This window comes from Charadrius vociferus, unplaced genomic scaffold (assembly GCF_000708025.1).
Source record: "Charadrius vociferus isolate BGI_N301 unplaced genomic scaffold, ASM70802v2 scaffold731, whole genome shotgun sequence".
Lineage (NCBI taxonomy): Eukaryota > Metazoa > Chordata > Aves > Charadriiformes > Charadriidae > Charadrius > Charadrius vociferus.
In genome coordinates this window covers 1,234,200-1,245,022 of record NW_009646854.1, presented here as the reverse complement: position 1 = coordinate 1,245,022, position 10,823 = coordinate 1,234,200, and positions in this window count along the sequence as shown.

Sequence of the window (10,823 nt, the reverse complement as noted above, 5' to 3'; positions counted from 1 at the left end):
GAATAATGAAGTAAATTTTCTGAATGGTGTGACTAGGATAACACTATGAAAAAAGCACTGATCTTTCAGGCCGTGATTATAATTGGAACCATTAGGTCTTCCTCTTCTGTCCTCATCCCTTTCAGTCCTCACCATTAAATATTCAGGAAAGTATGTTTCTTTGGCCTGTGCCAGAGGTGGACCTCAAGCTGTTTTTATTTAATTCTTTAACGGGTCACAACCAACAGGATGCAATAAAGACCTATGTAGTGTTGTGCTCCACTGCAACTCTTACTGCTTGCTGTTAGTTCTCATGAAGTGTGAAACTATCTCTGCTGGTATTTATTTAGCAGCAAAAGCACCTGTAAAAATGAAACCAAGGTCTAGCAGAACTGAGAATTATAGGAGCATTTTCCTTTGGGTGGCAGATTCCATCAGGGGAGAAATTAATTTTAAGGTTATATACAGGGTGTCCTTGTGAATTTATTCTCAGTATTTTGTAAATATGTATAAATGTACCTTAAAGATTTTTGGCTACAAGTAACAGTGTTGATCCTAGTTATGGTTTATTGTTTTGGTTTTTTTTTTTTTTTGCCACTTTATTCTTGTCTGCTTCAAGAAAGAAAGGCAGAGTTTTCCACTTTTCTCCAGGGTACAGCTGACACCCGCCTCTCACTAACTGAGGTTGATGCTTTGAGTAAAAATATGCCAGAGAGAGAGAACAGCGTAATTGCCTTTTTCTATTAGTGATATGTTTCTGAAAAATACAGCAACTGTTGTCTTGGGGGAAACTTGTTTGAGAACGATGTTCTGGTTTGTGAGGTTACTTGGTGCTAACCATTGCAACAAAAATGAGACAATTTGTAAGAAAACTTCATAGCATTCGAATGAGTTAAACTCAGGTCTCAGTGGGGATTGTGGGTACCCATCTTGAGAGTTTGTCCTCAAAATTGTCAAACGCAGGGTTTGCTACCTGGCAAGCAGAGGGCTTAAGGCCTTGCAGGTCCTGATAAATGCATTGAATGGGGTTGAGTGAGGTCATCTGCTGAAGCAAAGGGTTTTGTCAAGAACTGTGGTACTCTGGGAATTCTACACATTTCTTCATCTATGCATGATTTCTTCACTTGGTATGAAGAAGCTTCCAAAGTCACTCGAGTGCTCTCAGGGCTAATTGTTTTTTTCCACTACTGCCTTCTACTTAAAATGCACTGAGGAGAAAAAGCACTCAAAGAATTTGCCTGATAAAATCATCCCTAATTGCTCCTTCTTTATAAGACTGCCTAGGTGTTTAGACTTATGTTTTGATGTTACTGTACACCTAACTCAGTCTTTGATACAACATGTCTGAAATTCATCCTTGGTAAATTTCCTCATTTCATGCTGGAACCTGGCCTTGAAGGTAGCATCCATACCACAGGCTGAAGAGTGGGGTGAAAGCTAGACAAAGTGTATGATATGTTACCAGTGGGTGAAGAGCTAATGCTACAAGATGGAAAATGAAATAAATGTATTCTGTGCTAGGCAGTGTTTGGAAGTCCTGTTTTGCAGGGATAAAAACTAATTGACTGTGCGTGATGGAAATGTGATTATAAAGAGGTGATTCTTCTGTCAGCTGTGAACTGAACATGGTTTTCGGGCTTCTGTAAAACACAGCTAAAATGGCAATAGGTCCGGAAAGGAGAGCAATAGTCTATTTCTGAGATGAGAATGGGATTACTGTGAGTACACGCAGCAGCGCTGTATGTTGTACGTACGTTGTAAACATGTTATAGGTATGTGCATGGGGACTTCTGTCGCTGTCTCTAGAGATCGTGTACAAGTAATTGTGGTAAATAGCCAAAGGTGAGAACTTCAAGGTGGCGCTGCAGAGATCCGCAAGGATGTGTCAGTCATGGACTAAATCTTGCGAGTAACAGTGTAAATCTGGTAGTAGAGAATATCCAATACAATACATTTTAACTGGATGAGAGTATTTGTGAAGATTAAAGACAGCATAAATAAATCTAGGGAGACTTGGGCTGTAAGCAGAAGTTTACAGTAAAAACTTTGAGAAAACAGTCAGTAAGCAAGAAACTGAGTATGACTTTCCACAATGCAGAAAGGACCCTGCAAATGCAATTCAGTATGTAAGCAGCACACCTAGAGGTATGGTATGATGAAGCTGAGAGTAAATAACTCCTTTAAATATACCTCTGATGTAAAAACCCCTTTATTTGTTTGCTTACTTGTGGAGGTTTTTTTCTTTTTTTTTGACCAATTCAGTGTGAGAAAATTAGAGGAAGCAGAGAGTGAAAATAAAAATAGTCTCAAACTAATTGCAAGCTAGAAATCAAAGATGACTCATAAGCTAATGGAGGCAATTCAGTTGCCAGTTTCAACACTTTTAAAGAAGGGATGACATTTGCACTAAAACATAGCTGTGGATTTTGTTGACTAAAAATGAGGATGAGGAGCTTTGAGCAATGGGAACTTGTGAGTTACTGTGTACAGTCTGTGGTCTCTGACTTTGCATTCTTAGTTTAGCTACACTTTGTCCAGGAAATTTTATTATGAGTGGGGATGCCTGCCAAAGTGGTGCCATGTAGGGTTAAACAAGAGAGCCTGGTAAATAAAGCTGCTCAGGGAGAAGGGTTTGTGTTCACTGATGTTTCATGTTGATTTATTTTCTCAGCTGGAGAAGTTTTCTGAACTTGGCTTTAGCTAAGTTCTGAAGGATGACTTCAAGTGCCTAAACATGGGCACCCACATAAGAAAATTTGTCCCGCTTGCACAGATGGCCGGCAGCATCCCACTTGCTCCACCTTCCTTTGAAAAACCTATTAGTTACCTATTTACACAGTTAAGTGCCTAGCTAAATTTTAAATCTTTTTTTTATTAAGACAGACATAAAGGCTTTATATTTTGGGAAAATACATGCAAGAATCTAGATAGGAAAGGTGCACTCAAATTGAAGATATTTATCTTCCTGACAGTTCAAGGGTTTTGTTATGCATCTTTCACAGGAAAATCCCTGAAATTTATTAATAATGCATTTTCAAGTGTGTCTGGCTTAGCTGGCATTGCTCACTGATTTTTTAGTATAACAGATGTGAATAAGAACCATTCAAGTAAACTTGGCAATCTACAGAGAAGATTTGAAAAATATTCATTTAATTTCATCTGGTATGCAGCACATTCATTAGCTATATATTAAAATGGAGTGCAAATATCAATAACAAGATAATTTCTAATATGTGGCTGGCAAAATTACACTTACTTTTATGCCTTGGCTCACAGTACCTTAAAATTGTTATTTTTCAGGGAATATGCTCAGACTGTTTATAACCAAGTATGACCAATCTCACAAATTGATAGAATGTATCTTCCAGCCAACAAAGCATAATCTTATATTGTCAGTAAAGAAACCACTATTAAGAAGAAAAGTAACATGAAAAAAATAAATTAAAAAAAATTTACATCTTTCTGAACAGAAGAGATCTATATTTATGATGTAAGCAACAAAAATAAGACTGTTCACTTATAAGGTTCTCTTCATTTAAGGTTGCCTTGTGACTTGCAAGCAGCTGATCTTCTTTAAGTGTCCTGTCCATATATGTATTTTATTAATCCTAAATTAGCAACCCAACTTGAGATACATCATGGTTAAATTATTTGCCTGAGTTAACAAAATAACTCTAATTTACATTGTACTTTATATAATAATCACTGATAGTAAATTTAGGCTTCTTCAGTATTTGAGCCCCTTTCTATCTTTGTATTGGCATCTGAGGCCAGTACTTGGGAAAATATGCAAGCACACCAAATGCTGTCGGAGTTCAGACTGGTTTCTCTCCCTTCCTCTGTACCAAGAGTGCAGGTCTTCTCTTTGCTCCCAGGAAGAGTTGGGCACGCAACTGGTAGTGCAGCCAAAAGGTTCCCTTCTGCTCTAGGGGAGAGATATAGTAACATGACAACACCCAAAGGTTAAGGTGGAGTAAAGGAGATGGGTTATATTGAAACACAATGGTAGACATAAATCTGTGATACAAACTTGATGCTCATAGGGGCACAACAGTTTTAAATGATAAAGAAATAAGAGCGAATGCAATTTTGTGTTCAACATAGAAATACAGAAAGGTAGAAACCTGCATTTCTAAACTTAGATAGTAGCAAGTTTTGTCTCATATCATCATCGCTTGTCTCAGTAGTGCCCTTTATTCACTGTAAAATGGGTCAGGAAAAGATTCCAGATGCCTTATCTATCTGATGTTATAAATATGTTTATCTGCTTTTACTGCCTCTCCTAAGAGTAGTTTTGATCCTTATGACTTAAAATGCGTCATGGTTGGAGATTTTGTACTTTTCTGTCTGGAAAGTCCAGTGCAGACTGTACATGGCATTTGCAAACATCTGATAAAAATCAAGGGAGATGCAGGATAGAAGACTGCTTTATTTAGAAGCTGTACATAAAAGGAAATCCCCTAAGAAAGTTGCTCAGTTGGAACAAGATTTGAAAAGGGAAACATGTTAGCTCATTTATAAAAAGCACAAAGCCTGCAATATACATGTGTACACACAGACATAGAAGCATAATTTTTAATTGTGATCTCTCACATTGCCCATTTAAGAACCTGTATAAACTCATTTTTTGCTTTAAACAGCGTCTTTTCAGAAGCTAACGTTTAGTAGTCACACTTACAAATATCATTGTGAACACCTTTGGCACTGATATAACCCCATCCAATGTTGGTGGGTAAAAACAGTTTTCTGTTTTGATTTGATTTGATGTACGTGAAGTGGCATGGCACATGCATATGTGCGGGAATGCAATAATGAAAGTTCCCACTTCAATGTGGTTGTGGTTTGGGGGGGATCCTGGCTTTCAAGTCCAGTGTTCTCTCAGCCTGGAATGGCCATGGTGCAGAGTCCTGCAGTGGGAGCCGCAGGCACCAAATTTGGCTTTCCAAAGGGGCTGACGAATTTTTTTTTTTCTTTTTTTTTTCTGTCCTCAATGCAGAATTGCAGTTTGGTTTTGTTACAGTCAGTTTCTGAGGCTCTTGTTCCCCTGTGGTAAAACAGTTCCTGGGTAAATTTTGACTGGGTCTGTATCGTTTGACCCCTCTGCGAGAGCTGATTAGTTCCTGCCCCGTTAGGCCGAGTTCAGGCAGAACTGCAGCCCCTTTCTCAGAACAACATTATCCATCTCTCTGGAAGGTTATGAGATTCATGAAGATGGTCATGACATTCTTCCATCCACCCCCACAGCGTCTACTGGGTAGTAGGGACCTGCAAAGTTTGACAAATGATATAAATATCTATCTTAAAGCAAAGCAGCTGTTCAGCTTCCTCCTTCCCCCTCACTGTGCATCTCTGGGAGTGCAGCATTCCCATTGCTATATTCCCACACTTCATTTTTCAGTATCGTCCTGACCTGCAGTCCTCTCTTCTAAGGGTTGGTTTTTACTGTTTATTTCTTTTCTGGGGAAGAACATCAGCTGATGGCCTTCTCCAGAACAGGCAAGAAGGGCAGTTGCCTCCCTTTTCCATGATGACAGCAGGCATGTGAGGGACATGGAAAACAAGCTGTAGTTCTCTGAAGCGTAATCATGTGGTTAATGTATTCCAGGCCAGCAGGAGACATGCTGACCCTACATTGAGAGCCTCTGAGGCACTGTAGAGCATTAGCATGCCCCTGTTGGCAAGTGTCAGGTGGATTTTACCATCTTAGGCATTGTCCTGTGAGCAGTTGCAGCTAGCTGTTGCCAAAGCTGCTGGTACAGTCCCGGCCATGGGGAGCACAGGACAAGTTAACACAGAGTGATTTGTACCACCTCGTGGTATACAGATGCTCACCATTCCTCCAGAGTCTTACTTGGGGAAAAAAGTAATTATCTAGATGTGCTGTTTTTGAGAAAGCATTCAGAAACAAGGGCCGTGTAACCAGCACAGGGATGTTTACAGGAGTCCATAAGGACTATGTAGTAGGGTACTGTGATCTACTTGGCCTTAAATACTGAACATCTCCCAAACTGTCTAGTGATTTGAGCACATATTCCTCATTTACCATTTCCCCTGCCCTGTGTTGCCATTCTGTTTATCCTTTCAAGGACAAATTATAGGGAGCAAGCAGCATACAGTTTATCCTCATGTGTTTATAAAGCAAGTGCTCTTTGCTTCAGAACGTACAGGGAGCACATAGCAGTAGGCAGTGGTCTATATAGGTATAGAAGTCCAGCATGGCTTTGTTTGGTGCTGCTGTAGTCAGCACATTTACTATTAAGCCTGTTTGCGTTATCACTTTGTAACACTGTGTACAGAAGCTCAGTTTGACAACAGGATCTGGGCAACACTGTGAATCATTTCTTTGCCATTTCTGGTCTCAGTTTCCTCTGTACGCTTGAGTGTTCCTGGGGATTTCGCTCCATGTTTTTTTGCAACTTCTCTCTACCAAGGTTTTTCCTGGCTGCTCCTTTGGCTCCTTCTTGAGCACTAGCTTCCTTTCAGCTTTGCTGGGAGTCAATGTTCCTGCTTACTAAGAATCATGTGCCTCTATACCTTCCTGAGTTTCTTAGTATTTTAGCCCTTAAAAGCCACTTTGGCTAGCTGGATTCTTTATTTTCCCTTTGGGAATTTTCCATTCCTCTGACCCTGCCTCTTTTCCTCTTAACAACAAAATAGGGCAGAACAGGTTTCACCAAGATTAGACTTATATTTTACTTTAGGCCAAGACTGTTTGTGCGCTAAGAGTCTTCAACAATTGCCTTATTAGGAGTAGATATGCATCCTGGTCTCCTAAATTCCAGGAATGTTTCTGGGAAAACGCAGTCTTGAAAACAAGTAGGTAGAAACTACTGAGAAATGTTACATGAAGTCATCGCTTTTTCATAGACTCAGTTCACATACTCCCATGCTTTTTGCATCTGTTTTCATTCAAGGAGTTAAATTCAAGTAAACCATCATTCTCCAGAAACTTTAAATATCACAAAAGTGAGCCACTGCAAAGAAACCTAAGAGAAAGTAAGGTCTTATGTATGTGTAAGTAAACTGTGTGGCGTTTTGCTTCAGCAATTCATATGAGCCAGAGTTGTTTTAGGGGTTCTTGGTAAGGATTACGTTGCGATCTTCAGTCTGACCTGTGGCCATGCCTAGGTGGCTTTGGGAACGCATGAGAGTGAGTAGCAGTGTGCAGGACCCTTCTGCCATTGCTTGGTAAAGCAGCATTAGATGTCTGTTTCTCTTCCATTTTCTAGAGATCCTTAATGCTTGGTGTACTGGTATGGGCATAGTATTTGCAGCTTCCCTCAGCAGTGTATTTTGGCACAGTAAGGACTGGAGCTGGGTATTATCTTGGTTTATATCTGCAAATCCACAGTTAGAAAAAAAAATCGTATCTGTCCCAAAATCTAATGAAAACAATACATTTCAGTGTTCTCAGTGAAACAAACTTTAGAAACTCATTTCAGCTGGCATGAGATGTTTTGTTTCCATTTTGACGGTAATTCTGTGTTCTCCAAAACTAAAACATGAAGAGTTCTGTTGAAATGGCAGATAGAAATGTTCCTTTTTTAAAAAGGTCAGGGCAATTCTTCAGCTATATCAAAATGTTTTTTATCTCTGTAAGTGCCTTTTTGAAGCAAACTTACTTTGAAACTAATAGATTTCCACATAGCCATTTTTCCTTGATAAAATACCTCATTGGAAAATCTTTAACTGTCGTTAGCTAGTAACTGGAGAAATGCCCCAGTAGTAGCTTATACTCCTTGGGCCTCTGGATGAAACCTGTTTGCAGCTGTCCCTGCATTCTCCTCAGGTTTGCACTCCTGGCTCTTTCTGTGATGAGAACAAAAACATTTTTCTCTTCAGGTTCAGATTTCGATACAGTTGTATGATGTGTTGCCAACAGTTTCGTCCAGTCTGGGCAGACACCTACAAGGACCTCAGGTGGGGTGTCCTCTGCATGAAGCAGCCAAGCATCTGTGTCAGCAAGCACAACCACAGGCCATGTGGACAACCAAGAAATTTTCTGTACAGCTGCAAACACAGCCAGAAGTTGAGAAACAAGGTTGGCAGGGGTCTTACAGCATTTTGATGAAGTGCAGAGGAAAAGCCAGGAATGACTGTTAAGCCTAGTGCCAAAGCAGGAAAAAGGCTTAACCCCACGCACAAGAGAAAAGGGTGGAGTTAATTTGTAAATGGGTTGCCCACAGGGAAGGTTTGTAGTGAAACTCACCACCTGAGCTGAGGACATGAGGTGCATTCTGCAGAAGCAAGGAAACTGAGGCGTGACAGCTTCCAGGTGGGAAAAGTACTGTGATTCTTGATATCGAAGTCTCTTGGTAGAAGTACACAGCAGGAAATGTGGGGAAAAAAGAACAGTAACAATGGAACTGAGAGTAGATATATGAAGATTCTGGGAAAAATAAAAAGAGCTTTAGACAGGATGTTTTCTAATAGTCGTAATATTAAGAGGTCAAGACATTCTAGAGGAAACACTGTGATCTTACCATAATATTGCTAGGCTGGAATGCCAAGCCTGCAGGTCTCTCACTCCCTTATTTCCGAGTGATTGATTCTAATGCTTTTGATCAGCTGAAGCATCTCTAGTAGATGATTCAATTTGCCATAGTATAATGGTAGAAGTAATAACTGTATCTATAAATATTTCTCATATTTAATTGAATTTTGAAATTATGGACATGGCTCTTTAGAACTTTAAATTGGTAGTTTTAAAATGTAGCTGCAGATGTAACCCTAAATGTCTAGTTTGAAATTGCTTCATTATAGAACTGAAAGGAACACAGAGAGAAATGGCAGATGAAATTAATGCATATGAACAGTCACCCCCACACATACTGATTCCCTATTTTAATTTCACTTTGCCTATGTGCTGATGAGGTAGTTACTTTGTTTTGATGATCTTTGAAAGCTCATTAAGAACACTCATTAAGCTTCACAATACGCAGTGAAGTATAGCTGCTGCTGTTACATGCGGGGTACAGTTCAATAACCTTTTCAGATGACAACAATTTGGTGGCAATCAAGAATAGTACCCCAGAGACTGAGTTACCAAAACATGATACAGATAAAAACAAACATAGGGATGTTTGGTGTCAGGCTGATGTATTGTCTAGGCTGGCAAGACTATCATATTTTAAGATGCTGAGAGTTAAACTTTGTCACAAAGGGACTGGAAACTAAATGAAAAGTACCAACACTTCAGTTGTACTTGTGCAGATTGGTTAGTTTAATATTCTTCCCCCTCCTGCTGATTCTTTCCCGTTACTTGAGTCCTTTTATACATTTATTCTGCTATCAAAGTCTAAATTTTTTTTTTAACTACATTGTTTCCTGTCCCCTCCTCTCACTCCTGGGAGGAAATCTTTCAGGCCCTTTCCTAATCTCTGCCCAAACTTCCTGAATTTCTGGCAACTTGTGTGACACCACTGCTGCTAGCCTCCTCAGATCCTTCCTGAGAGACTTGGGGTATCTTGCATGGGGCTGAAAATGTCTGCCTTGGGATAAAATGTTGCATTTCAATGTTTGACAGCTCATAAAGCACTTGAAAAACAGTGGGAGTAGGAGTTCACAAGCCAGCTTCAGCTCTGCTGAGGAATAAAGCTTATACAAAATTCTGTTAGACTGAATTTCCTTGTTCCTGTGTGGAGGAAAAGCGTGCTCATCCCTGCATGAGGAATCTAAAATTTTCCGTAAAATATCATGTATGTATGTATAAATTATCATGTACAACTTTTCTTGCCCACAGCAGACCCTTTCCTGTTTGCTTGATCTTGTCTGCCAGTCCATTGCTATCACTTGCTCATAAGATATCTGTCTCTTTCCTCCATGATGTTCACTGTGCTGTGGGAAATGTCCTCCTTTTGGTAGGTCCTGTCCTTTTTCAGCTCTTTCTGCAACTGATATGGTTCCTGTCTCTGTCATCCTTTCCCCTCCCTCCCTCCCCAGAATGCGAACTACAGCTCTTTGCTTTCTCTGTTGCACATTTGATTCACTGACTCAGGTATCAATAAAAAAAAACCTGCCACGGATGAATGGGAGCAGAGCTGAGAAGTGTCTCAAAATGACTGCTTCTTGAACACTGCTTGCTTCACCATACCTATCTCATCTGGAGAGTGTGGTGAGCGTTGGTACGGTTTTGAAGGGCCCATGGAGGTTTGGGCAGTCCAGTTACCGATGAGGAAGTCAGGAGGCAAAGCATGGGGAAGTGCTGTCGGTTGTAGCCTGAAGGGACTCGGAGGGAGATTGTTCAGTTACTGCCCTTGGGCTGGGCAAGGAAGAAGGAAGTCCTCTCCTCCCTTTTCAACTCTGCGTCATCAGAACATTGAGTGAAACGGAGCCTTCAACAGGGACCTGGATGAGTCCTACTCAGCGTCAGCTGGGCACAAGGTTTGCTGAGACTCTTCCAGCTGAATGATGAGAAATCTCCCTTTCTGCCGGTAATGAATAGAAGCCTAAAACATCAGGTTTTATCTCTGATTTAGCCTTGTATATCAGCTATTCTGCTAACAGGGGCGGGTATATCTCACGTAATTGTTGCTGGGGCTAGGTTTAGCTTTGAGCCAGCAGCACTTGGCGCCTGAGGGTGAGTGAGTCACCCAAGGAAGAGGGGAGCTGTGGCAGAGCTGGGCTTGAGCAGGGTAGGAAGAGATCGTTACAGGAGATCTTCATCTGAAGGGAGGAAATGGTTTCCTTAGCCTTAACCAGAAGACCAGCCAGGCTAGCGGCATGATGCTAGAAGCATTATTTTGAATATTATCAGACATTATGCAAGGGTACAGTGAATAAGAAGTTCCTGTATTGTTGTGAATCAATGAATTTGAAAAAATAACTATTTGGATTTCTTTGCA